The sequence below is a fragment of the Ambystoma mexicanum genome, chromosome 10 (assembly GCF_040938575.1).
Source record: "Ambystoma mexicanum isolate Mex_15411 chromosome 10, UKY_AmexF1_1, whole genome shotgun sequence".
In the NCBI taxonomy this organism is placed as follows: domain Eukaryota; kingdom Metazoa; phylum Chordata; class Amphibia; order Caudata; family Ambystomatidae; genus Ambystoma; species Ambystoma mexicanum.
The window spans coordinates 1,196,124,912-1,196,149,258 of NC_090932.1; positions in this window are offsets into that span (position 1 = coordinate 1,196,124,912).

A 24,347-nucleotide genomic window follows, 5' to 3' on the forward strand; every position below is an offset into this window, starting at 1 on the left:
AAGAGGTTGGTGGTACACCAGGTTTACAGGCTCTTCCTACTGCAGTTGGCGCATGAGGTGCCCTAGCTGGTCATCTTGGTACCAAGAAGACTAAGCAGAGGCTCTCTGCCCATTTCTATTGGCCCCGGATGGGAGTGGAAGTGGAGTCCCACTGCAGGACCTGCCCAACTTGTCAGTTGTCTGGCAAGACTGGAGGCAGTGTCATTGCCCCACTGCAGCCATTGCCAGTGGTTGGCACACCATTTGAGAGGGTGGACATCGACATTATCGGTCCCCTTGACCCTCCCACTTCAGGTGGACATCGGTTCATCCTGGTCTTGGTCGATCATGCCACCAGGTACCCTGAGGCTATACCCCTTCGGACTATTACTGCCAAGGTGGTTGCCAGGGCTCTCCTGGGCATTTTCACCTGTGTTGGTTTCCCTAAGGAGGTTGTCTCTGACAGAGGATCCAACTTCATGTCTAGTTACATGAAAACCATGTGGAAAGAGTGCGGGGTAACCTATACGTTCTCAACCTCTTACCATCCCAGACCAATGGTCTGGTTGAGAGATTTAATAAAACTCTCAAGGGCATGCTAGGTGCTTTGGAAGAACCCCTAAGGAGGAAATGGAATCTCCTCCTGCCATGCCTGCTGTTTGCTCACAGAGAGGTACCTCAAGAGTCTGTTGGATTCAGCCCCTTTGAGTTACTCTTTGGACATCCCATGAGGGGGCCCCTTGCCTTGATCAGAGAAGGTTGGGAGGCCACCCCTCCAGGTCCGGCAAAGCAAATGGGGGACTATGTGTTAGGGCTCAGACAGAGGATGACACAGATGATGGGTCAAGCAACAGCAAATCTCTGGCATGACCTTCAAGCCTTGCAAGTGGATTCGACTTCGGGACAGGAAATCCTTGTGATGAGCCAACCAAGCCTAGAGCTTTGGCAGACAAGTGGTAGTGATAGTGTACATAACCTTGAATATTAATTATATATATAAAGACTGTGTTTTAACTAATACAGTGTGTGGACATTCCTTTGTGGGGGCTTGGGGACTACACTGTACTTGAGAACCAGCCTGCATCACCTCCTGAGAAGCTAGGCCTTGATTGCTCGTCCATTGCTACCACAATAGAGAATCTTGGCTGGGGTCCTCTGTGCCTCTCCTCTACCATATAGAGAGCGGAAGTACAGACCCCCCCTCCAGTCTTTACACTTACCAGACCTTGAAAAGTACTGCATAGCGGTGCATCTAAGGGCCCTAATACTGCACCTGAGAAACCAAACACACTTACAATGGGTAAACCTCGACAACCATAGTTTTGCTCCGGCCACCCTATCGGAATGGCTCTGGGTCCCAAGAAACCAACTGACTTGCAGGATTCGGCAGCATCCCATCCTGGGCACTATCTGGGAAATCTGGAGGGAGGGCACAGACATGCGAGGCATTACGACGTGGCCATCCCCTTTGAGCCACATCTGGGCACCAGGGATTCGGGAAGAGATTCCGGACCATGGTAGATTTCAATGGTGGTTCGAAGCGGGCCTCGAGAGGGTGGGACAACTTTTAAAGGGGAGTAACTTCATTACGATCACTGACCTCGAAAACACACTAGGAATAGGAAAACTATTGGTTTCCCACTTCCTTCAACTTAAGGGTACGCTAATGAGGGAGCCATGGAAAGAGAAAATAGAAAGAGACCTTACCCCCTTTGAATCGCTTCTTGACACCCTCACTGAAACTAAATGGCTGATCTCAATTATGTACAGAACTCTGATAGGTGCTGGTAAGGGATCCACGTCCAGATTAAGAATAGATGGGAGATAGACATGAACATGGACATCGACTCTGACCTATGGTCCAAGATGTGTAGGGGTACCTCTGGGGTATTGATTGCCTCCCAGTATAAACTGCACACCACTAAACTGCTTCATAAATGGCAATATGACCCCCCTAGACTGTCCAAGATGTTCCAAACAGTAAGTCCCCTATGCTGGTGTCTATGTGGTGAAAGCGCAAATTATTGGCACATGTGGTGGGGGTGCCCCCGAATAAGAGTGTTCTAGGATGAAGTTCTCGGTTGGATCAAGGAAATTAATGGGATCCACCGTGAGCACACACCTGTTCTTGTGTTGTTTGGGTTGGAGAGAGATGATGACGAATTTGTGAGAGTGACCGGGTTGATTGTTCCCCTACTACAAGCGGCACGCGCATGTGTAGTGATAAAATGGAAAGCACTCATGGCCCAGAGTAAGAAGGAGTGGGTAAATGTCACTACTAGGATTTGTTTGATGGAGAGGATCACTGCAGCACTACATGGGAGATCCACACAATATGAGACATTGTGGAAAGACTTTATTGACAGATATGTTACCGGACTCTAAAACAAAATGTGAATCAGAACTCCAAAAGGGAAATGGCGTAACATAAGCAGGCAGGTGAAGGGGGGTGGAATTTTGTGGGCCGATAGGCACACTTGATTCATGTGGAAAAAATGCCCCAGAGAGCACCTCTTAAGCACCTTTGAGCGCCGCTCATTAACCTGTAATAAAGTAAGAGATCCGAATCTGAACATGTGGAGCAACCCGAAGGTAAAGACCTAATGGTAGAACCATTGTTGAGCATAACACTTCCCAGGGCAGGGTGGCGGGAGGGAAGGGTGGAAAGTTGTTTTTTCCTTTTCTTTTTTGTATGACGTGGTTCTAAGGTTCGTGGGAAAGAGGGTCCGGGGCTCTTCTTTCTCTGTTTGGCAAACCATGTGTTTAATGCCAATATGTATGATGATTAACTTGTGATGTTGAAAACTCAATAAAACCAAATTTAAAAAATATATATATATTGGGCCCAATAGAAGAAACACATACAATCATAACAGTAGAAATGTTTACTGTGTACCAGAGGCTAAGTCAACAAAAAAGTGGCCTTGCCAAACAATTACTGCGCAGATAAATCCAGAATTCCACATTCAACTGGGCAGTTGCTGATTAAGACCCAAAGGCATAGAATCCCATCAGTGCTCAACACAACCATTAACATAGTTACTACAGAAATCATCACCAACAACAAGCTTTTCTTTGACTAAATGTCATTTAAGCAAAAGAAATAACAGTTCAAATTGTAATATAAATCACAGATCAGATGAAGACTAGGACATTGTTAACCTTCCAACACGTAATAGTGCAATACATAACAATGTGTTTTCAAAAAAGGTCACTCAGCAGTACCATGCGGTCGCACTCCGGGGATGCATCTGCAACAAGCGATCAATGCAAAAATAATATTTATTTGAAAAGGCACAGCATGGAAACACCCATGACACGTTTTCCTCCCAATATGAGAGCTTGTTCGCAATGGAGAACCTATTTGACACATTGCATTAATGTAGATACCTGCATATGACATAAATAAATAGCCCTTTTACTCTTTCCATGTCCTCTTTACAAATGCTATTTTTTCTGTTTGGTTCTGCTTGGAAACCATGTCGGAATTCTACCTAGTACCATAACAGTGTGCATGGCACTTAAATATTTTACAATAATTACTGACCTGAACGAAATTGCAATCCACTTCTATGGCATGTATAACTGATTTTACATGTTTTGAAAACAGTAAAGAGCAACCAAATAGCAATTCTTTTTAGCTACAATTATAAAATCCCTTGTACCATTTCAACCCATCCTACTGAGAGCTCTAAATACATTAATTTACTGTATTGTCGTCTCGCATCCCATCTACAGCTAGACTGTTCCAGTTATGTTTTATGTGCACTGAATGTCACATAATATGTGGCATGTTATTTATATATTTAAAATAATGCAACATCAAAATAACAAATACTTCATTATGTAGTACTCATGCATTTGTTCTGAAGTAACTGTAAACAGATTACACGATACGTATATACAAATACTGATGTTGATGATCTAACAAGACATTCTAAATTGCACTCCTGAAAATACCAACTTCATACAGTTATGCTGGTTATGCTGGTTTATACATCTACAATACAGTGGGTCTATAAGGCCCACCTCAACTGCTAAAATGTTATCTTACTGTTATTCATATCAAACATACACTTTAAAAAAAACTATGGTACTTCATGTAATGTTTGTCCAGAAATAGAACAAAACATGAATGACATATAGGTCATATGTTGCTCTTATGGAAGGGTAGAGAAAGTACACTGAACTGATATCTAATGTATTCCCTCATGGAATGTATGTCAGGAAGCCAATGCTTAAGACAACTACCAACCTCAAGATGTCATATTCCCCCACGAATGTATCCAACTCCTCATCTACATCGTGTCCTTTGAGGAATTTGGTATCAAAGTCCATAATGCATTTGATTTCTAGTTGCCTCAGCTTGAGTTCATTTACACCCTCTAGTTGATTCTAACAACCTACAGATTCTGGAAAAAAGGAAACTCTCCATGGAAACATACATGTGTAGTATGAAAGAGTTTGGCAGTAGGGTACATATAGTCTGACTCATTAATAGCTCTAACAGGTTGAAAAATGCGTAACTTGAGTTTACATGTAGTGCTGCCAACCTGCCACTTCTTGCAGCTACACATCACCACATAAACCACAAAAATAGTGTGATTTCAGAGAGTATCTTGACTTCATAGCCCAAAACTGGATGAGAGTATGTAGAACAATTATTGGCATATTGTCAAGCCTTACATTTACATTTAGTACATTTATAAAAAGCCATGCTGTGCGTTGCTAAGCCAGGTATTCCCACTATCCTTTTCTTCTTTCTTTATTGACCAGAAAATCTTTTGACAGCACAAATTGAGAAAATGCATTCGCAAACTGTTTACACTGAATATCATCACATACACTTAGTACAAACCCAAGTCATACATCATAAGAGCAGGCTTGACGAATGAACACCCATAAAAACAAACACTGAACACACAGACATCAGCCAATTAACTCAACATGCCACGAAATGAACATGCGATAAGCTCGATTACAAAAAGTACCAACTTCAAGGACCAATGGAACATCATAAGGAAAGAAAAATGTTGAAAGACAAATGCACATCTCTGATAGACCCAAGTAAAATTGGGGAACAAGCTGACATGCTTTGATACAAAATAAAGCTAAATGCAGTAGGCTTAGCACTAACTGCATGTGTCTGTTCCCTCCCATGTAAAAGCCAAAACACATCAGTACCTTCATGGCATTGGGAATAAATTCCTCTGATATGCATCACAATAAGGCACACGCAGTAATGAGCTTCACCACAAAGGAATTCATCCCTACCCACATATATGTTTACAAATCTGACGTACATCACACCATCCCAAACTATTGAGCAGAGAATGCCCTCATGTTAACTATGTAATCACTCAAACAGCAACAGAACCTTAAACAGACAGACCTAATGTTCCAGTATGCCAAAGAACTCATAGAAAATGCAGGCACCAAGAGTAGGAAACACATGCACAGAAAGTCTCACAAGCACGGGGCAGTGGCATGCTTCTTCAACTGCAAATGCATATAATAAGGGCGTTGTGGTGCAAAGTCTGCTCTAGGTAAAAGAAGACAACATTACTCCCAAAAATAATACCTCACATACCTTATCAGCAGTGAAAACGCTTATCACTGCTCTGTACTATTATGCAGCAGGCTCATTCCAGTAAAGCAAACACCCTGGCATTTCCCACCTCTCTATCTGCAAAGCAATACGGAAAGTCATAGCAGCACTTAAGCCAGTTATGACACAGTACCTTTCTACACTCTTCAAAGGACATCCATACCCCTAAGGATATATGAACTTCTATAATATTGTCAAGTTTCCTATGGATATCAGTGCCATCGATGGCGCACAAATTGCTACTGAAAAACCTGTCACCTAGGAATTCACTACCACACCTGCAAACGCTTCAGCAGCCACAGCATACAGCTGGTGTGTGATCTACACCTTTGGCTCATCACATACTCAATACTAGTTCCAATTCATGACATGACACAGGTATATTGAAGGCCATTTGGCTGTCAAAGTGTATGGCATGTGGAAGTATGATTGCAAGCTCAGCATCCGGTTAGGAACGTCACTGTACAAACACATGTATGTAGGCTATCACAGTCACCACACACCAGTAGAGCCTGATGCATCCATTGGTACCTGCCTAAAAACATACTAGACCTGTACTATTAAATAACAATACCTTCCTCTTCCCCTCATAGGAGGTGAGGATACCTACTGGCAACCAAACAACAACCCCACAACAAGAGACATGAGGCATGTATGATATGATATGGCATTTATAATGCGCCATACACAAGTGTTTCAAGGCGCGACGAGGCAAGGGAGGGGGAACAGATGGAAGACAGAGACAGCGTTCTTACTAGGCCAGGTGGCATTGAGATTGCACAAGTGCAGGGGAAGGGGGAAGGGGAAAAGTGAGATCAGAGGGTAGCCAGGTGACCAGTGCAGTTTCAGTTTCAGTCAGCAGTTCAGCAGGGGAGAGGAGGAGAGATATTAGTTGGTATTTCCTACTTTTCACGAAATAGCAACTAACATTCCCTGGTAAAACCCTCCCACTCACCTATTATTGGACAAACAAAAGCTGTAACATCGAAACACAAATGTTTGTAAATAAAAGAAATCAAAGGTGATTCCCTACCTACATGCCTAGGAATTCACCCAATTAGATACATAAACTAATCTATCAACACATTTAGAAAAAAAGTTCTCCAGTATCAAAAACAAGTATTTATATTAGCGAACGGTTGCATAGAAAAATTACATTTATATCCACATATTTAAATCACTCCGCCCTCCTCCCCCAATGCGAGTTGTATCTAATTCTGCAAATTAGGGTTAGAAAACAATGCTATCAATTAAAAAAATACAATGGGCCTCATTCCGAGGTTGGCGATAAAGGGTTAACGGTGCCGGTAAGGGTGTCGGTGCCATTAACCCCTTAACGCTGCATTACGAGGTCCTTTAGAGGGTCCCGCTAAGGGCGGCTGGTTTTACCAGGCACCTTTAGTGGGAGCCGCTAAAGGACCAGGGAGCTAATAACAGGCCCGTTATTAACGGGACCGTTGTTAGCTCCCTCCTCATTCCCATTGAGCCCTATGGGGGCTTGAATGGGGATGGGTTCCCTGAATGAGGAAATACTGGGTCCTCCAAGGTTGGAATGGCCCGGTATTTCCCCATTCAGGGAACCCGGACCCAGTATGAAGTATGGGGGTAGCCATGGCGCTAATAGCACCATGGCTACCTCCATACTCGTAATGAACCCCAATATCTTGGTTTACCCATCCAGTAAAGGAAAGAAGGATGAGTACCCCTCCCACTTCACTTTTCAGATCAGATGCCACAGGTGCTGAGCCCTTTCCCCTGCTTTGCAAAGAGGAGGATGTATTTTATATTAGTATGATGTTCTTTGGCAATGGATTTAGGAAGGGCAAACTTCCTATTATTTCCTTAATCACTGTTACATGTGTATGGGTTTTATAGGTTACAAATTAACAAGATATTCTCTATTAAGACAACGAATTGTGGCCCCCAATTCATAGTCGAAAATATTAGACTGTACCGGTGAATACTACAGGATTCAATGTAACTATCACTTACCAAATGCTACACTGTTGCCGCTGTTCCATGTAATCTTTCTGAACTTTCGTACAATGAAAGTAGGATATAAACAATACAAAACTGCAATCACTTATTCTCATTTTGATTCACCTCTGCACCTGTGTGCACAGAAAACTGCTATGTTTTCCACATGCAGTACAATCACACTTTGTTTTATGTATAGTGAGAAAATACTGTTGCATTTTGCATGAAAATACCAAGATTTCTATTTGGAAAAAGTGCCCCTTAGTGGAAATCACCTTTGCGATCTCCCCACTCTGGAGACTTAGCAGGTATTGCACAATCGGACCAAAAAAAAAGGTCCGACCATACAATACGACTGAAAAATTATACCACCAAAGGTTCGAACACCAAAATTTCAAACCTTTGGTCGTAGCATTGCACTTAAGTAAAGATAATGTGCGGGGGCTGCGGAGATGTCCGCTCACTATACTGTGTGGTATAGTGAGCGGGGTGTTGCGGGGGACACACCCGCACCACACCCGCAAGAGAAAAAAACAGGGGCTGCAGGGTTTTCCCCCACAACACCCCGCTCACTATACCACAGTATCGTGGTACAGTTACAGTATATTGAGCGGGGTGTTGCGGGGGAAACCCCAGCAGCCCCCGTAGTATGTACGTGTTTTTGAATGAGAAAGGTGCAAACTTTTGGTAGTTCACACCTTTCTCATGCAAACTTTCCGGCCGCGGCAAAATCAGCCGCAGTCGGATCACTTAGAATCGAATTAGCAGGGCAATGACTGCATTTGGGGAATCTTTACATGCACTTTGAAACATTCTTGAAGGTGCTGAATGGACCCTCGTGAGTTTTTAAAGAACTTCTAGGTAGCCTCCTTAGGGGTAGGGTTCAATTCTCCAATCAGTGTCCAGGTCAGCATTCATCCATTTGGAACAGGTGGTATTCCTTCGGTGTAAATTTTGATTCTCAATGTGTTTCCCTTTTTATCATGGGTAATATCGCCACACGCTGCCAGGATTAAATCACACATTTTGATTGGTCAAATATTTCCATTGGTTTGCTCAATGGTGAGACACTGCAATAGAATACGCCCGCATAGAGACCTTAACCAGAACCACACACACAGCAGATGCAGCATTGAATGAGCCATTTTCACAGTGAGACATATGCTGAATTCAATATAATTTGTGGAAGACTGGTGACCTATTGGAAGTCTGCTTTTACAAGAAAACGTGGCCACAAAAGCCCACCTAACCATACTTGACGAGTGTGGACAGCAAATGTCAAAAGTGCCACTTCACCTACTAAGCAGAGCCATGTTATGATAACAGCACATCATGCATACCTAATACACAGTATCCTACAGAGTCAAACACCTGGAGCTATGTCTTCTAACATGAGCACAGGGAATATTAGGAGCTGTGATGAATTATATGGCAAGTGCCCTGGCAGGTTGAAGTCTCCCATTAGGCCAGTGAGGGCTTCTGTTGGAATGGCATTAAGGAGCAGTTTGAGTTCTGTGTAGCTAAGCAAGCCAGAAAGGGATGGTTATGAGGCTGTAGGAAAGAGGGGCCAAGGAGCAGTATACTTAAGGGATAGATGCAAAGTCAGATGGTGGGGATTCACTTCTTATGCCTATTGATCATAAGGCCAATCCCCTCAAACCTGATTTGTTAAAGAGGACTAGATGATGGTTGAAGAGTTGGAGTAAAGGGCATTAGGGGTGAAAGTGTCATGGAGCATGATTCAAGTTCTGTTTGGTGACATGACTGCAATATTTGGATTGTGGGAGTGAAAGAGGGCAGAATGGAAAAAGGTTTTCTTGGAAAGTGATTGGGCATTCCATAGTACATGAGTAAGGTGAGGGGTGGAAGAAATTTGATTTAGAGGGGCTGAGTGGGATAGATGAGCTTCAAGCTGTATTGGTGGACCGTCGACCTCCTTTGGGAGATGAAAAGGATGAAAATGGGATAGGTATTTAGGGCAGGGGTCATAGAAAAGAGCTGCAAATGTGTTGGAGCAGGCAGCAGAAGGCATTGGGAAAGGAGTGGGGAGAAGATAGCAAGCAATAGTAATATCAGTGGGAGCATTGTACAGTAGCAGAGTGGGAAAACAGCAGCCTGGCAGTGAACAAGTCAAATCAAAATGTATCAATAGGCTAGTTGAAAGCAATAGAATTATAACATTTACTGATAGTCTTCTCTCAACTGAATTAAGATTTACAGATAGGCCCATAGCAACTAATAGAAATTGGTCTGTAACAGAATTAATAATGCACAGCTAGGACAATACCTACCAACATATTTGAAACCGCAAAAAGTTGCTAGCAAAACGCAAACAAAAGAAACACTTGCAGGTATGCGAATATAGAGACCAAAATAATAAAAAATTTACAGATAGGCAAGTAACGACCACAGACTTAAAGATGTGCCATTAGCCTCCAACAGAATTAGGCAAAGACACGTAGGCTGGTTGTGACAAACAAAATAAAACATACACAGATCTGCCGGCAGTGACTAACGGACTTGAAAATGTACAAGTGACCGGTAGGGACCGAAAGAAAAAAATTGTTATGGATGGGCCACTGGATGGCTTAAAATGTACAGCGAGGCTTATAGCAACTAACAGAATTAGAATGTACAGCTAGGTTGGTAGTCACCAAAAGAATTGAAAATGTAGACCTAAGCCAGCTGCAACCGACTAATTTCAAAATGTACAGACATGCAGGTAGTGATGAACAGACTTAAAAAATGACAAGCAGGCTGATAGATACCTTACAAGTAGGCCAGTGATGATCCAGAGAATTAATAGCGGATTGCTGAGCTGTCATTTATCCGGTTACTTTTTTATTATCGCTTATGAATTCTCAGGATAGACATAACAGAAATCAAACTTTGTGTTTATTTTAGAAAGAACTCCTGAAAACATTATGAACAGTACAGTGGTTTTAATAGCAACATGGTTGCTTTTGATTGTAATTACCTGTTTATTTTATTTTTGTACTTTCTTCTTGTTTTTTGTTGCTATTGTCTTATCATCAAAGAGCTGAGTTTCTTTGGTAGTAGTTGTGTGCATAAAAAAACAGTAATCTAGACATAGTGGGCCATTACAACCCTGGCGGCCGCGGAATGAATGGTGCCGGTAAGGTGTCGGGTCAGACCAGGCATCCTTTGCGGGACCAGCTAGCAGACCAAGATGCTAACAATGGACCCATCATTAACGGGCCTGTTGTTAGCATCCTCCCCATTCCCATTGAGTCCTCTGGGGGCTCAAATGGGAATGGGGATTTACCGGGTCTAGGTCCCGGGAAAGGGAATTACTGGGCACTCCAAGGTCGGAATGGCCCGGTAATTCCCCATTCCTGGAACCCAGAGCCGGTACCCGGTTTGGGGGTAGCCATGCCGCTAAAAGCGACATGGCTACCTCCAAACTCATAATGAGGCTCATAGTCAATATTTGATGTATGATGTAACCAATATGTGAAGGCGGCTTCCATTGAACAAGGGGAAACGATAGTCAGTTCCTGTCTGAACATGGCTCAACAAGGTTTGCTGCAACTTACATTTCCTTTTCTTGCCTTAGGCCAGGGGTCTGCAACCTTTGGCTCTCCTGATGTTTTGGACTACCACTCCCATCAACCCTATCCAGCAGAGTCAAAGGAGAAGGATCATGAAAGGCATAGTCCAATATACCTGAAGAGGCTTTATAATGTCATTAACTGGACACAAATATAAGTCCCCTCTTCGGTGCATGTTCAAGATGCCCCATTTGTTATCATAGCAGACTGTAATCAGGGCAGGATTAACCCTGAGCAAAAGGTTTATTTGCACCAGGCCTCCTAATCTCAAGGAGCCCACATTATGCAGACGTTTGCTTTTTATTTTTTGCCCAGTCACTCGTTCGTTCGTGAGGAGAAGGCCAGAGTTCTTTGCACAAGGGCAATCAGCCTCGGTGTGATTTAGCAAAGTCATTGTTTTAATGTTGCCAGGACTAATAACAGCGCACATGCTGCCGCACCAAAACTTCAATTCAGGAGGTGAACAAGCGAGGGAGCAAGTCACTCGATAATCACTTACTTATAGTACTCATGCTTTTGCCTCTAACTGTTAGAATGGCAGGAGTTATTCTACAAAACCAACGCTCCCACTTCTTTAAATAGGTCTGAGATGTCAAAGGATTAAAAGGATTCTGGAAACAAACTTTATTTCACAAAAGGATTCCATTGCGCTGCTAGTTTTGCAAAAAAAATGCTTATCTCGATTGATTCAAAAGCTTAGTAAAAACCTGTGCGGGCATACATCACTTAAAAGGCTCATTTGAGCAGTGCATAGTCACTAGAAATCAATATTGGTGTTTGAAAAGTAAAAGGACAATTTTTCTGGATGGTAATGCGGCTTAGTCTACGCTGATCTCTAGAAAAGGATGCTTTATTTTACCGTGTAGGAAACAGATAACAAACAACTTGCAAGTCATTCTTTCAGTCTACCTTTAGCAAAGAGAATGCAGCGTGTGTATTTCAGAGCATAAACATTGGCTGTTATACCTTTGGCAGTCTTGGCGACGTGTTTTTAGTCAGTATTAGCTCATTTGGTAGATAAAGACATCTATTGTATTATTTTTGTTCCATGTCTGTGCAGAAAATCTGCCATTGTAAACATTATCAGGTCTCTGTGTGCAGGAGGGGACAGTATGAGAGAAGTATGAGAGAAGTATGAGAGAAGTTCAAAGAGCCAGCAAATGGTGTGACTTATATTTATTATTTCGCACCAGCAACTGCTGTACGCAGTAAATCATGCTGCACATGCGCACTTGCAGCGCACTCCCATTGGGCAAAGTCCAGGTGACGAGTCGGCACTTGTCAAGACGTTAACTGTGTCATTGCCATGATACAACATCCCTCCAGGGGCAGAAAAACAAAACACTCATGCTGTGTGTCCCTCAAGATTTCTTCATTGAGGCTCAATGATCTTCAGATGCATCTTCTCAGCCTTGTGCCTGCTTCCCTTGGTTCTTCTTCAGTTCCAACCTCATGATCACTGATCCCACTGTACTTCATCTCTCCCCTCGTCACTACTTTCTTCTTCTCTTTCTATATATTTCTTGAAGTGAGAGATGGTGAGAGAGATTACTCGACCTGGAGATCGTGCCACTTTAACATGAGATACAGTCAGCAGACCTGGATCAAATCATGAATCTGATTTCCTTTCCTGCTTGCGATATACAAGAACCTTATCTCTTGTATGCACAGATGAAACTTGGACGCTTTTTCACTGATCAACATCCCTTTTCAGGTCTCTGGCAGACACCTCTTGATCTTCCTTGTTGGCTGGTCCTGAGAGGTGAGGGAGCCTTGTCTTCACCCTTCTTCCAAACATGACTTTGGAGGGACATTTCCCTGTGGTCCCAGGTGGGGAGTTTCTATAGTCTTGCAGCATGTTGCACAATGCTTGATTCAGTGACATGGAGCCCAATTTGTTTTGTTGTAGCATCTTTTTAGACGGCTAATGAATCTTTTGCCCATTCTGTTGGCCTGTGACCATAGAGGGGTCATTTTTCTGTGATGGATCTGCATGTATTGCATGAAGCGGGCACATTTCAAACTCCTGAATGGCGGTCCATTGTCCGATGTGAGTACATTTGGGATCCCCCATGCTGAGAAAATGTTATCCAGCTCTGGGATAACTGTGCTAGTGAAAGATACCATCTGTATGGTGGAAAATCAGGAGTTTCATCCATGACGACCAGCCAATATTTACTGGGCCTCATTACGACCCTGGCGGAGTGGGTTTACGCCAGCGGTATTCGCGGCGGACCCTTCCGCCCTACTACGAGTTCCCGTAGCGCCATGGAGCCGTTTTCCGCCTGGTTTTTCCGGGCGGAGAAATCCATGGCGCTACGGGACCTTGTTGTTAATTACACCACCGTATTTTACGGTGGCGTAATTAACGCCTTCCCCACTCCCATTATACCCTATGGGGCAAAAATGGGAATGGGGAAGGGTAAAATGGGGAATGGGGATTTACCGCCCCGCCAAGGTCGGAATGGGGCGGTAAATCCGCCAACCCCCATGGCGGTATTGGCAGCTTTCCGCCGTGCTCCATGGTGCATATTGCACCACGATCTCCGCCAGGGTCCTAATGAGGGCCACTGTCTCTAAAGGGTCTAAAGAAATCGACAGATATTTGACTCCAAAGCAGATCTAGCATCTATGACATGCAGAGATGTCCTGGATTGTTTTGTCATGTTGTGCATTGGCACCGATGACATGCTCTTATTGTGCGTTCCATGAGTGCATCAATTACATGGAACAAAATGGTATCCACATGGTTTCTCTAATGTGCCCTTTGGTGGCCACTATCCCTCTATGACCTTCATGTGCTAGGTCCACTACCTGTTGTTGAGTTCAAAGGGGATGATCAGCCTGTTGCCTCGCATGGTGCGTCCTTCTGCTGATATATGCAGTTTGTCCTTTACTTGTTTGAATGCACACCGTTCCAGCATGGACATGCCTCTGTCGTGAGATCCTTCAGGAACTCTAGATCTCCAACTCAATGATTTGATAAGTTACTGAACCACCTTCATAGTGCCATCTCATAGACTGCTCTCTTTGATGATGGCTGTTGTTATTGAAATAGAGGGACCACTCTGTGGGAGAATATTGATTTATTCTTCCACCATTGACACGTGAGTTGACAGATCTGGGAGCGGATGTCGTGACATGAAATCTGCTGGGTTGTATTCTTTCCTGGGTTTGTTTATGATCCTGAAGTTGAAATCCTGCAGCTGTAGACCCTATCTTTCTATTCGTGGTGGCATTTTGCATTGAGAGTGGCTGTATATGGTCATCAGGGCTTGATTATCTGTGACTGTTGTGAACGGTTTACCAATCAGGAACATTTGGAAATTCTTACATGCACACAGAGCTGGTCCTTCCTTCTCAGGCTGAGAGTATTGTTTCACTACATCTGAAAGATCTTTACTGGCATATGCTGCTACAGTCCTTGGAGCTTCTCGTCCTGAGTGATGTTGAGCTAAGATCGCTCCTAGCCCCACAGGGCTGGTGTATACCGTTAGCTCTGTGGAGATAGATGGCTGGAAGTATGCTATGTGTTCCGACCTACGCAATATCCTTCTTGATCTGGATGAATGCTTCCTCACATTCATGGGACCACTGAAATGTCACTCCTTGTTTGGTGTGCATTCTGAGTGGGGCACTGGTGGTGGTGAAATCTCTGAGGTACCTACTGCAATAACCGCCTATTCCCAGGAATTATCAAACATCACCGGCATCTTCAGGGGGCAAGACCTCTGATATAGCTGCCCCCTTTCCTGGATCAGGACTCATCCCCTTGTGTGAAAGAACATGTCTGAAGAATTTGAGATGCGGCTTGTGAATATGCTTTTTTCAAGATTAAGGGCCTCATCACAGGTTAGGAAAAGCAGCAAAAATGCTGCTCCGCGGAATCCCGAGTTTGGGCAGAAAGCTGGAGATTTGCCTCTAGCTTTCAGCTGAAGGTAAATCTCCAGCTTTCCACCCATTTTTCATGCTATTACGGCCAGCTCTATTAACGCCAGTGGTACTAGCGCCTAAAGAGCTCATTGAGTCCTATGGACTCTTAACAAAATGGGGAATTACAGCCTTACCACAACTCGAGATCCGGCACCAATAGTGCCAAACTGAGTTGCAGTGACGCTATTTGCATTGGCGGTATCCCAGCACAATTATACTGCCAAGATTGTGATGAGGCCCTTAGTGTCAGCCCTCTTTCCATCAATGTGGTACATACTTGCATTGACGCCTGATCATGTTGTTTGACAGTGGCACCAAATGTTAGAATGTCATTGCTGTAGTTGAAACAGTTCCTGACATGACGAATGACACTTCTGATACTTTCTTGAAATATCTGTGCTGCCGATGATATGCCAAAAGGATGCCTTTATGCCTAAATAACCCAATGTGCACATTCAACTTGCTTTGATGGTAACACATATTCTAATTGAGTTTTAAGAATAGCTTGGCACCATTGAGCATGCTGATCATGTCATCTAGGTGCATCACAGGGTGACTTTCTCATCCAATTGCTTTATTAGCCTACCTCATGTCAACACATATGCATATCTTGTTGAGCATGCCCTTTTTTGGTACTGCTGCAATGTAGGAAACCCACAGTGTAGGGCCACTAGCTGGGTTGATGATGTTTTCAGCTAAAATGACATGTCTCCTTTTTGACCTGTAGTTGGAGATGGATCGGTATCCTCTGAGGGTGTTGAGCTACTGGTGTTATCGACTAAACAATGTGGAGCACTACTGATTCTCCTTTGCGGCAACCAATTCCTTTGTATAAGGATGGACATTTCTGTTCCACTGGAAATGTGTGTTGTCTGGCATACATCACGGCTGCAATGTTCATCTCAATAGCAATGGGTGACCTAGTACATTTCTCCCTGGTACTCATGCTTGGAGAACATGGATTTCAGCAAATGCCTCTTTCCCTTTGTAGTAGAATGTCGTGGAGAATCTTCCATGATTTAGTACCTGGCCATTCGCAGCCCAGTGAAATACCTTGAGTACCGGCATCAGTCAAGGTGAGCCAACTTGTGAAATTCAGACACAAACATGATGCTTAGGGTTGCTCCCTTGTCGGTGACAAATTTGTCTTGGTGTTCACCTACGAGTAAATTGAGGTCACTTGTAGGTGATGTCACTTGCTTGGTCATCAAGTATCTGTAATCACTCTCCTCTATTCCTTTGAAGGGCGGGGGTGATGGAGACTTCCCTATCACATGTCGAAAATGGCTTATAAGATTTCTTCTTACGTTGATGTCTCTTCTCACTGGTGCTGAGCAATGTGCACGCAGACCTTGCCTGGCCGGAGTGAAGTTGTGTCCCTGTGATTGAGCAGGTATTGAGTTGCAGAAAGCAGTTAGATGATTTTCTCTGCAACAGTTGCTGCATTTTTGTCCCCTGGCAGGGCATCTCAATCCTTCTTCGTGAGGGAATGGCAGGCCGCATCGATAACATCATACTGATGATAAATATCTCTTCAGGGAACTATTGTTAGTATATTTGTTCTTTCCCCTTAGCATGACAAGATATATTTGCTCCTTCGTTGAACCTTTACTGGTCTCTATTTGGGACACTTCAGCTTCTGCTCTGGCTTCTGTTCTGGCCACCAATAGTATTGTGGCAAGACAAAACGGATTTCATAGCAGTTTTTTTCCGAAAGGAGGTTTCTCCAATGATTCTAAGTCTAATTGCCTCTTCATTTGTAAATGTATGGAAGTCACAATAAGCCACCAGCTTGCGCAGATGGGTTGCAAAAGCGTCCATGGATCCACCTGCTATCTGACAAGTTGTGTTTAACGTACAGCGCTCATAATAAAGATTCCTCTGAGGGTAGAAGTACTTGCTCAGCGCTTCCTTGAGCCCTGTGTATTTGTCAATCTCACCTGGTGAGAAAGAAGGGATGAGATCTTCAACTTCGTCTCCCACTAAATTGATCAGAAGTCTCCGGCGAACTTGTCAGACGCGCGTTCATCATAGAATCTGCTGAGCGATAGATCCCAGCGTGGACCTAATGCTTTCTGGTTGTTCATATCGAAAGGTATGGTCTGATGAAAAGTGGCTGCATCTTCCTCAACATAGTCATTATCTGACATTGTGGATGCCTGCTTGTGTACGTTTATTTAGTTGGAGAAAATGTCAGGCACTGACTTCTTGCAGCCTTACTGTGATTCCAGATGTGTCAATCTCGAAAAAAATGCCTGATATTGAGATGAAATGGACTCTCTGCACCTGATCCCACCTTCGTCGCCATTATCAAGTCGCTGTGTGCAGGAGGAAACAGAGTATGAAAGAAGTTCACACAGCCAGCGTATAGTGCGACTTATATTTATTATTACCCACCGGCAACTGTACATGCGTGAGTCACTCATCAAGGCGTCAACTGCCTCCTCGCCAGGACACAACAAACGTGTTCCATTCATTGTATAGCTGCTCTTGAACTGGCCAAACTGTGAGCTCTCTGGCAGCCCTCAAGAGCTGTCGCTCGAATCTGTGCTGCAAAAAGCATTTGCATTTTCTCTCAATGTGATGATTCAAGAGCAAGTGCCAAGAGTCCGTAAAAGTGCCATAGGTTGTGCTACACAAGACCACATTAGAAAACTGAAACACCAGCTTATTGAGTCTTGCAAGTGATTTGGCCTGACCACTTTGTAGTACAAATCCTCATAAATGTCACCATTTCCTAAGTGTAGAGGACACAGTAAACATACACATATCACCCACTGTTGCCTAGACGAACACTTTTCTCTAAGTAATTATATTTTTAATGATGGGTCCATGTGCAGACTTTACCATGCTTGCACTTGATTTGATTTTGCATCTGCCTTCTAATACCACAATCACTCAAGTAGAAAACACAGTTACTCGTATATAAGTGCACCATCTCATGCCAGATCAAAAGGATAGCTAGTTGTAACCCCTCTGCTTAAGGACATGACTAGAGCAAGCAAGTAGGGAACGGAACATATCAAACTAGCATAGGCTACATTTGAGAATGAAGGGCATTTTTTTGTAAAATGTCTCTGGGGTTTAAATCAATCCAAGGAACCGTTTAATTTGATTACAAGATTTGCCATGCTTGATTGCACACCCTCCAGAATTACTCGCAGGATATGTGCAGAAGGTTAGGTCTATTTTTAAGTTTTGATTTTTCCTTGTGCATCCAGCAGAGTCAAGTAATTGCTGTGTGTGAGCATCAAGTTTTTCCAGGGGAGACATTGCACTTAGCCTACACAAATAATGCCAGAGTGCCAAATCACTCCATGCATCCGTTGTTGTTCACAGAGTCAGTCAGGGCAGAGCAGGGAAATGGCACAGCATCCCATCTCAACTGACCTCCTGCCCCCGTCTCTACAGTGCTCCCACATCGGCTCGTTGTCATAATCAATGTTGCTGAGCAAGCATTAGAGCATGGGTGCTGTGAGGAATTCGACCATCCGCACGGGGGAGTGTGCGCTTGCCTGGGGTTTTTTGATTTTGTTGATAATGAAAATGAATGATGGGAGATCAGCCTCCAAAAATGTACAAGGCCATTCCGCACATATTTTCTCTGCTCACCGCATGAAATGCATAGTTATGTGTACTCCGGGAGGACACAGCCTACAGGCGCGGTGTTACCTGTCACGTTCAGATGGAATGGGACAACCACAGGTACATCAAAGCAACTCAAGAAGGGGGAAGGCACACCCTCCTCTGGCCGTGGGCAGCCTAATTAAAATATCAAAGTCTCCATGGCGCTGCTTTCAAATTGTTTAGTTCGGCTGGTGGCAGTGCACACTAATGAGAGATAATTGAAGCAAGGCTGGAAGGGGATTGATTGTCGGACAGACAACAGGAAAGTGGGGCTAACACCACTTTGGTAGGCAATGTGTCAACTTGAAGCTAGTTCCCACACATCTGTATGAAAGGCAGTGAATGGAATGTATGGGTCCCTGCAGAGCAGACCCCTTTCAGATGGGAGAAGTATGTGATTTGAGGACGACAGGAAGAGTGCTCTCAGCACAAGCCTCACGGGAGACCTGTGATTTAATCAAGAGTCACAGATAGCTCAGTTAACCAGAGAGACACTTTGATCTAAAACAGACAGGAAGATGGGTGGGATTTAGGTAGATGTTATCACCCTTTAGCTTTCCTGTTGCAGAGTACTGTGGTCCTAACCTCAAGAATAACAGAAGATTGTTGGTGGGGACCGAGGATTGGTTCATGAAGATAGGCTTATCCTGCACCAATCACTGGGGCCCATTTGACTTTAAAAGAGGGCTAAACCCCTCACTTAGCATACCATCCGATGACTTTGAAAGGAGTAAGAAGAAGGACTCATTTGGACTCGGGCTGAAGGTATAGTCTACCTTACGTCTTCCGCCAGTGAAGGAAGGCCAGGAATTCCAAGAGGGAAGCAAGACTCCTCCCCTAAACATCTCCAAGGGAACAGAGGGAGATTCTGCAGCTCCAGAACTGTTACCCAACCAGCAGACAGGGTTCCTTCTAGGTTCTGCCAGCAAGCTTCCTAGGTGGGAAGTGCCAGAGAGTATCTGAACTAAGGACAAGGCTGTTGCCTGCAAACACTCTCCTAAGCTTTGGGACGTCTGCCTTGAAATGACGACATGAGCCCTGGGAAAAAGCTAGAAGGAGTGCCACAACAAGCATCAACTAGCGTGCATCATTTAAGAACATTTTCTAGACAATCGAGTCCTCGCACCGCAAATGGCTGCACCGCTGACTGTTGTCCCACCGCGGTCGTCAGAGCTGTCCGAGCCGTCTCAACCAGCGCTCCAGATCCTCCAACCAGCACAGAGGCAACTATTCTTGGCCCTGAGCCACCGTGTAAGCCAGCCTGCAGCTGCCCATCCAGCCTCGCTTGCCGCATTGCCTGCTGTCTGATACCCGACCTGTCTCTGCCTCGCACTCTGTCTTAAGAGCTGCAAAGCACCCAGGAACCGCCTTGATGCTGTCAAGCATCAAAAAGTCTTAAGCACCAGGTAAATTGTGGTTCTGCCCCCCTGGTCCTTCTCTGGAGGCCCCTAGAGACAGTTACAACCCTTTGCCCCTTGGTGCTGAAACTAAATAACCTTGAACAGTAAGACTGACCACCTTACCAACTACCCTCCTGCAGTATCCAGAGTGCATCCCTTTCCTTAGTGAAACTGTCTGTCCTCTGTGTTCCTTTACAGGGTGGGTTGTATTTTGTAGTGTACTAGAACTTTCTGTTGTAGTAATAATAAAGTAGATATTTGTATACAACCTTGACTGGACAGTCCCTTATATCATTGGGTAATAATTGTATTTTCGCTGTGTTGAAATTAACCAACGATCCAGATAACCAACGGTAGCAAAATCTGTCCAGTTTCATTCTGCTTCACCCCAATCTGCAGTTCAACCATCCCTGCATATTGAAAAGAGCAGCGCAAAGTTTCTTGTGCCACTGCGTGAACTGCATATATATAAATATATAAAACTTAGGTGCCAACCTTCAAGCTGTATTTCTGTGAGGTTCCAATACATCTGAACTTCAAAACTGCAATGTTCAGCCAGTGGGTCTGCATCACTGTTCTCATATGAGGCTGTTCCTGATATGCAGGTGCAGATTTCACCCACCCCCAATCCTGAGCACTGGTAGGTGTTGATTATTTGATGTGAGTCCCTAGTGATCTAGTGAAAACATCTGTACTTGATGAAAATCCTTTTAAGAAGGGCTTTAATGCACCTGGCTGTTTGGTTGGTTGTTGACGGAAATCCCAAGCAAGGTCTGTAGTTGTGGCATTTCATGGAAATTGTTAGTAATGGGTAAATGCTGGAAAATAGTGATAGCAATCTCTGAGTAACTGAGTCTTTGAAAACAAATCATTTACAAGGAGAGTACTTTGACATTTCATGTCAGACCTAGGAATCGTTTATGCGTGTGCACATTTCATGATAATCTCTGGCAATTATATAAGTAGCAGGACATTTAGAGGCTACTCCTGGGCAATGGTGTGAGTATGTGGGACTTTCATTGCAATATAAGGAAATAATATGATTCCCTGGACATGAAATGGCAATATCAAACAATTATGTGAACATTGGTAAACTCTTGTAAATGGTGTGAGCACCTGGACCTATGATATAATTTCCTTCCAATGTTCAAGGCATCGGGGCATATGAGAGTGGAAAGGAGGGCCCAATTTGCTGCAGCAGTATAAAAAACAATACTCAATGATGGAGTACTCAAAATGCATGGAAAACTCAGCTTTTTTCAAAACACAGAATCTCGGTCGGGACAGCATACAACTAGCTTGCAGTATTACAATGAGTGCAAGCAGCTTTATAATTAAACACACGTCATCAATGACGTTATACTACGATATTGATTATAAAACGTATGAATATTTTGGATTGGTTAGTATCCCAAGCTACATATAGAATATATGGGTGTTAGTTCCTTCAGTGGCTAAAACATATCTAATGGTCCTTCTGCGGCCTACCACTTTACAGATACTGCTTTCATTACATCATTACATTTACTCCTGGTTGTTGGCTCTGTTCATTATAGAAAGTGTACCAAGAGGGATTTTTATTGGTTGGCCATTTACTCATCACCTGGGACACTTTGACGAGACGTCAAGATATGAGGGGCACATATGGTGGGGGGAGAGAAGTCAATGGTCTGGAATAATTCCAATTGAAAGTACTCCCCATCATTCTTGGGCCATGTACCCCAGCTGCTCCTTTGTATTTGATCTTGTGTATCATCTTGTGTCTGGCTGTGTGCTAGGGGCCATGTACCCCAGCTGCTCCTTTGTATTTGATCTTGTGTATCATCTTGTGTCTGGCTGATAGCGCCATGGCTGCCTCCAAACTCAGAATGAGGGCCACTGTCTGTGCTCCTATTAATCCAATTAACTTGGAAGGTTACTGCTTTGCATCTTGGAAACATGAGGTCTGGTCCCTGAACATGTCATCCATACTCAGGACCCACTGTAGATACAAGTGACATAAAAAAGCAAGAAACCAGAAAAGACTCTGATTCCCAGTGCCCACGGTGTGGCCCATAGGACGTAACACACCCAGGCACCTGAATGCTGGAAACCACTCTATATTTGTAGAGGAGCAACACATACTACCCACAAGTCAGCCAAAATGTTTACATTTGGGAATATGCTTAGATCGTTGACCTTGACAGCGTCTGCACTGCCAAAACCATTGACAGTTTAGAGAATGTTCATGCCAAGAGACCATTTTCCTCACTGCGTTGCTGCACAACCACATTTCCATACTGAATCTCATTGCGGGGGTTGAGTGTGATAACAAGTGTGTAGAATTAATGTATATATGAGATTGCACTGTTGTTTTACTGAAAGGCATATCCTCTTTACTAAGAGAAGTTTAAACATTAATTAGATTCAAAGTTTTATGGCGATCATTTCTGTTTGCATAGGTTTGCATATCTTTAAAGGGATCCTAGGGTTTTCTAATTCACCCCAAGGGGAGGCACTACCATGATTATTAAAAATAATCAGGCGGACAGACAATACAATATACAATTGTGAATGTAGGATAGCACATGGGCAACTCGCTGGTCTTGAAAGCAAGACCACGCAGAGCAACAGAGGTTCGAATCCCGGAATCCGAGATGGCATTAAGTGGGTTATAAAAAATCAATTAAATAAATAAATACCCGTTGGGGATACATCACGCACCTCTCTTGTACTGATCAAAGTCAAATGCATGTTTTTCCAGTTATCATCTCCCAGAAAATGGAGGCTGCAAGTATCTCTCATATGAAATACCACCAGGCCATCATCTCTCCACATTTCCTTTTCCTGAAAGTGATTTTGAAACTTGGGTGAATTATTTAATTGAAAATAACAATAGCGCTATCAGTAAAGAACGTTTCAGTCATACACAGGAAATGAAAACCCACCCCGTTAAGTATATCAAAGAATGTGTGTAACAGATGATTCAACATGGATATGGTTGACCTTGACACTGCTGTGATCAGGTTCAGTCAGGTTGATCCAGGATGAGTGTCAGGTGACTAATGAACCTTGTCTGGCAACTGCCCCCTGCACTGGCCTTATGGTGAAAAGATGTATTTCAGTGATCTGGAGTGGTAACCAGGGACGTCATTTCACCAAAATGCCTGGGGTAGAGGAATTGACAAAACACAACCCTTGAACTCTGGTGACATCACAGGAAGTGATGTCATTTGACCCCACCCCAAAGTGACATCACAAGAAGCTGTGGAACCCAACCTTTCACCCCTTGACAAAACAGAAAGTGGCATCACATAGCAGTAGCACAGAGCACCAGTAGAGCGCTTGCTCTGACATCTGTGCAGAGCCTGCTGACGCAGGTTCGAATCCCGGCAGGGCCAAACTCAGCCTTTTGATCCTCCTGAGGTTGATACATGTGCACCACACACCGTGGGTAATAATAAGCAGCGCTCAGATGCCTGAGGGTTCATAGCGCTAGGTAAATGCCAAATTATTAGTATTAGTATTAGTATTATTATTGTTCCTAAGTGAACTACGATAAATATGGTTACAATATTACTGTAATGTGATATACATTTCATACAAGAATGAATCACCATATGTACAGTTAATATCAGTGTGTATAGGCCTGTGTTACCAAATTACTGTGAAGACAAGCAGACATCCAAGGCAAATGATAATGATCTGTTATTATAAAGCACTTACGCTTAAGCACTTTATATAAAACAAATATACATACTATATCACCCTACCTGTGTTGGTACTCATTTATAGACCTCAGAAGGATAAAAGGCTGAGTTGGCCTAGCCGGGATTCAAAACTGCAACCTGCAGATCACACACATATCGCAACAGCGAACGGTTAACCTACTGAGCTTTCTTACCAGCTATAGCTATTTTATCGGCTATAGAAAAATGATCAATTGCATGTCAGAATGTTCTCAAAGTCAGAAAGCAAATTACACTCTGTAGTGCATACCAATAAACTGGTAACTGAGATTTAACAGCAGATCAGTTCGTCTGCAGGTCTGGTGCAAAGTTGGCCACATGCCGAGCCTCCATGGATCTACTTTTCAGGCTTCAGAGGTTGGCAAAATACATATCATTGAGAGGGTTCATAACTGTGTATTAAAGAATTTAAAGTAGCGCAGGGAAAGCAGGGTCTCACACAGCATCCCATACTCTGGGCACTCATTACCTCATACATGCAAACAAACATCCTGAACAGCATGCCAGGGAGTTAGGAAAGATA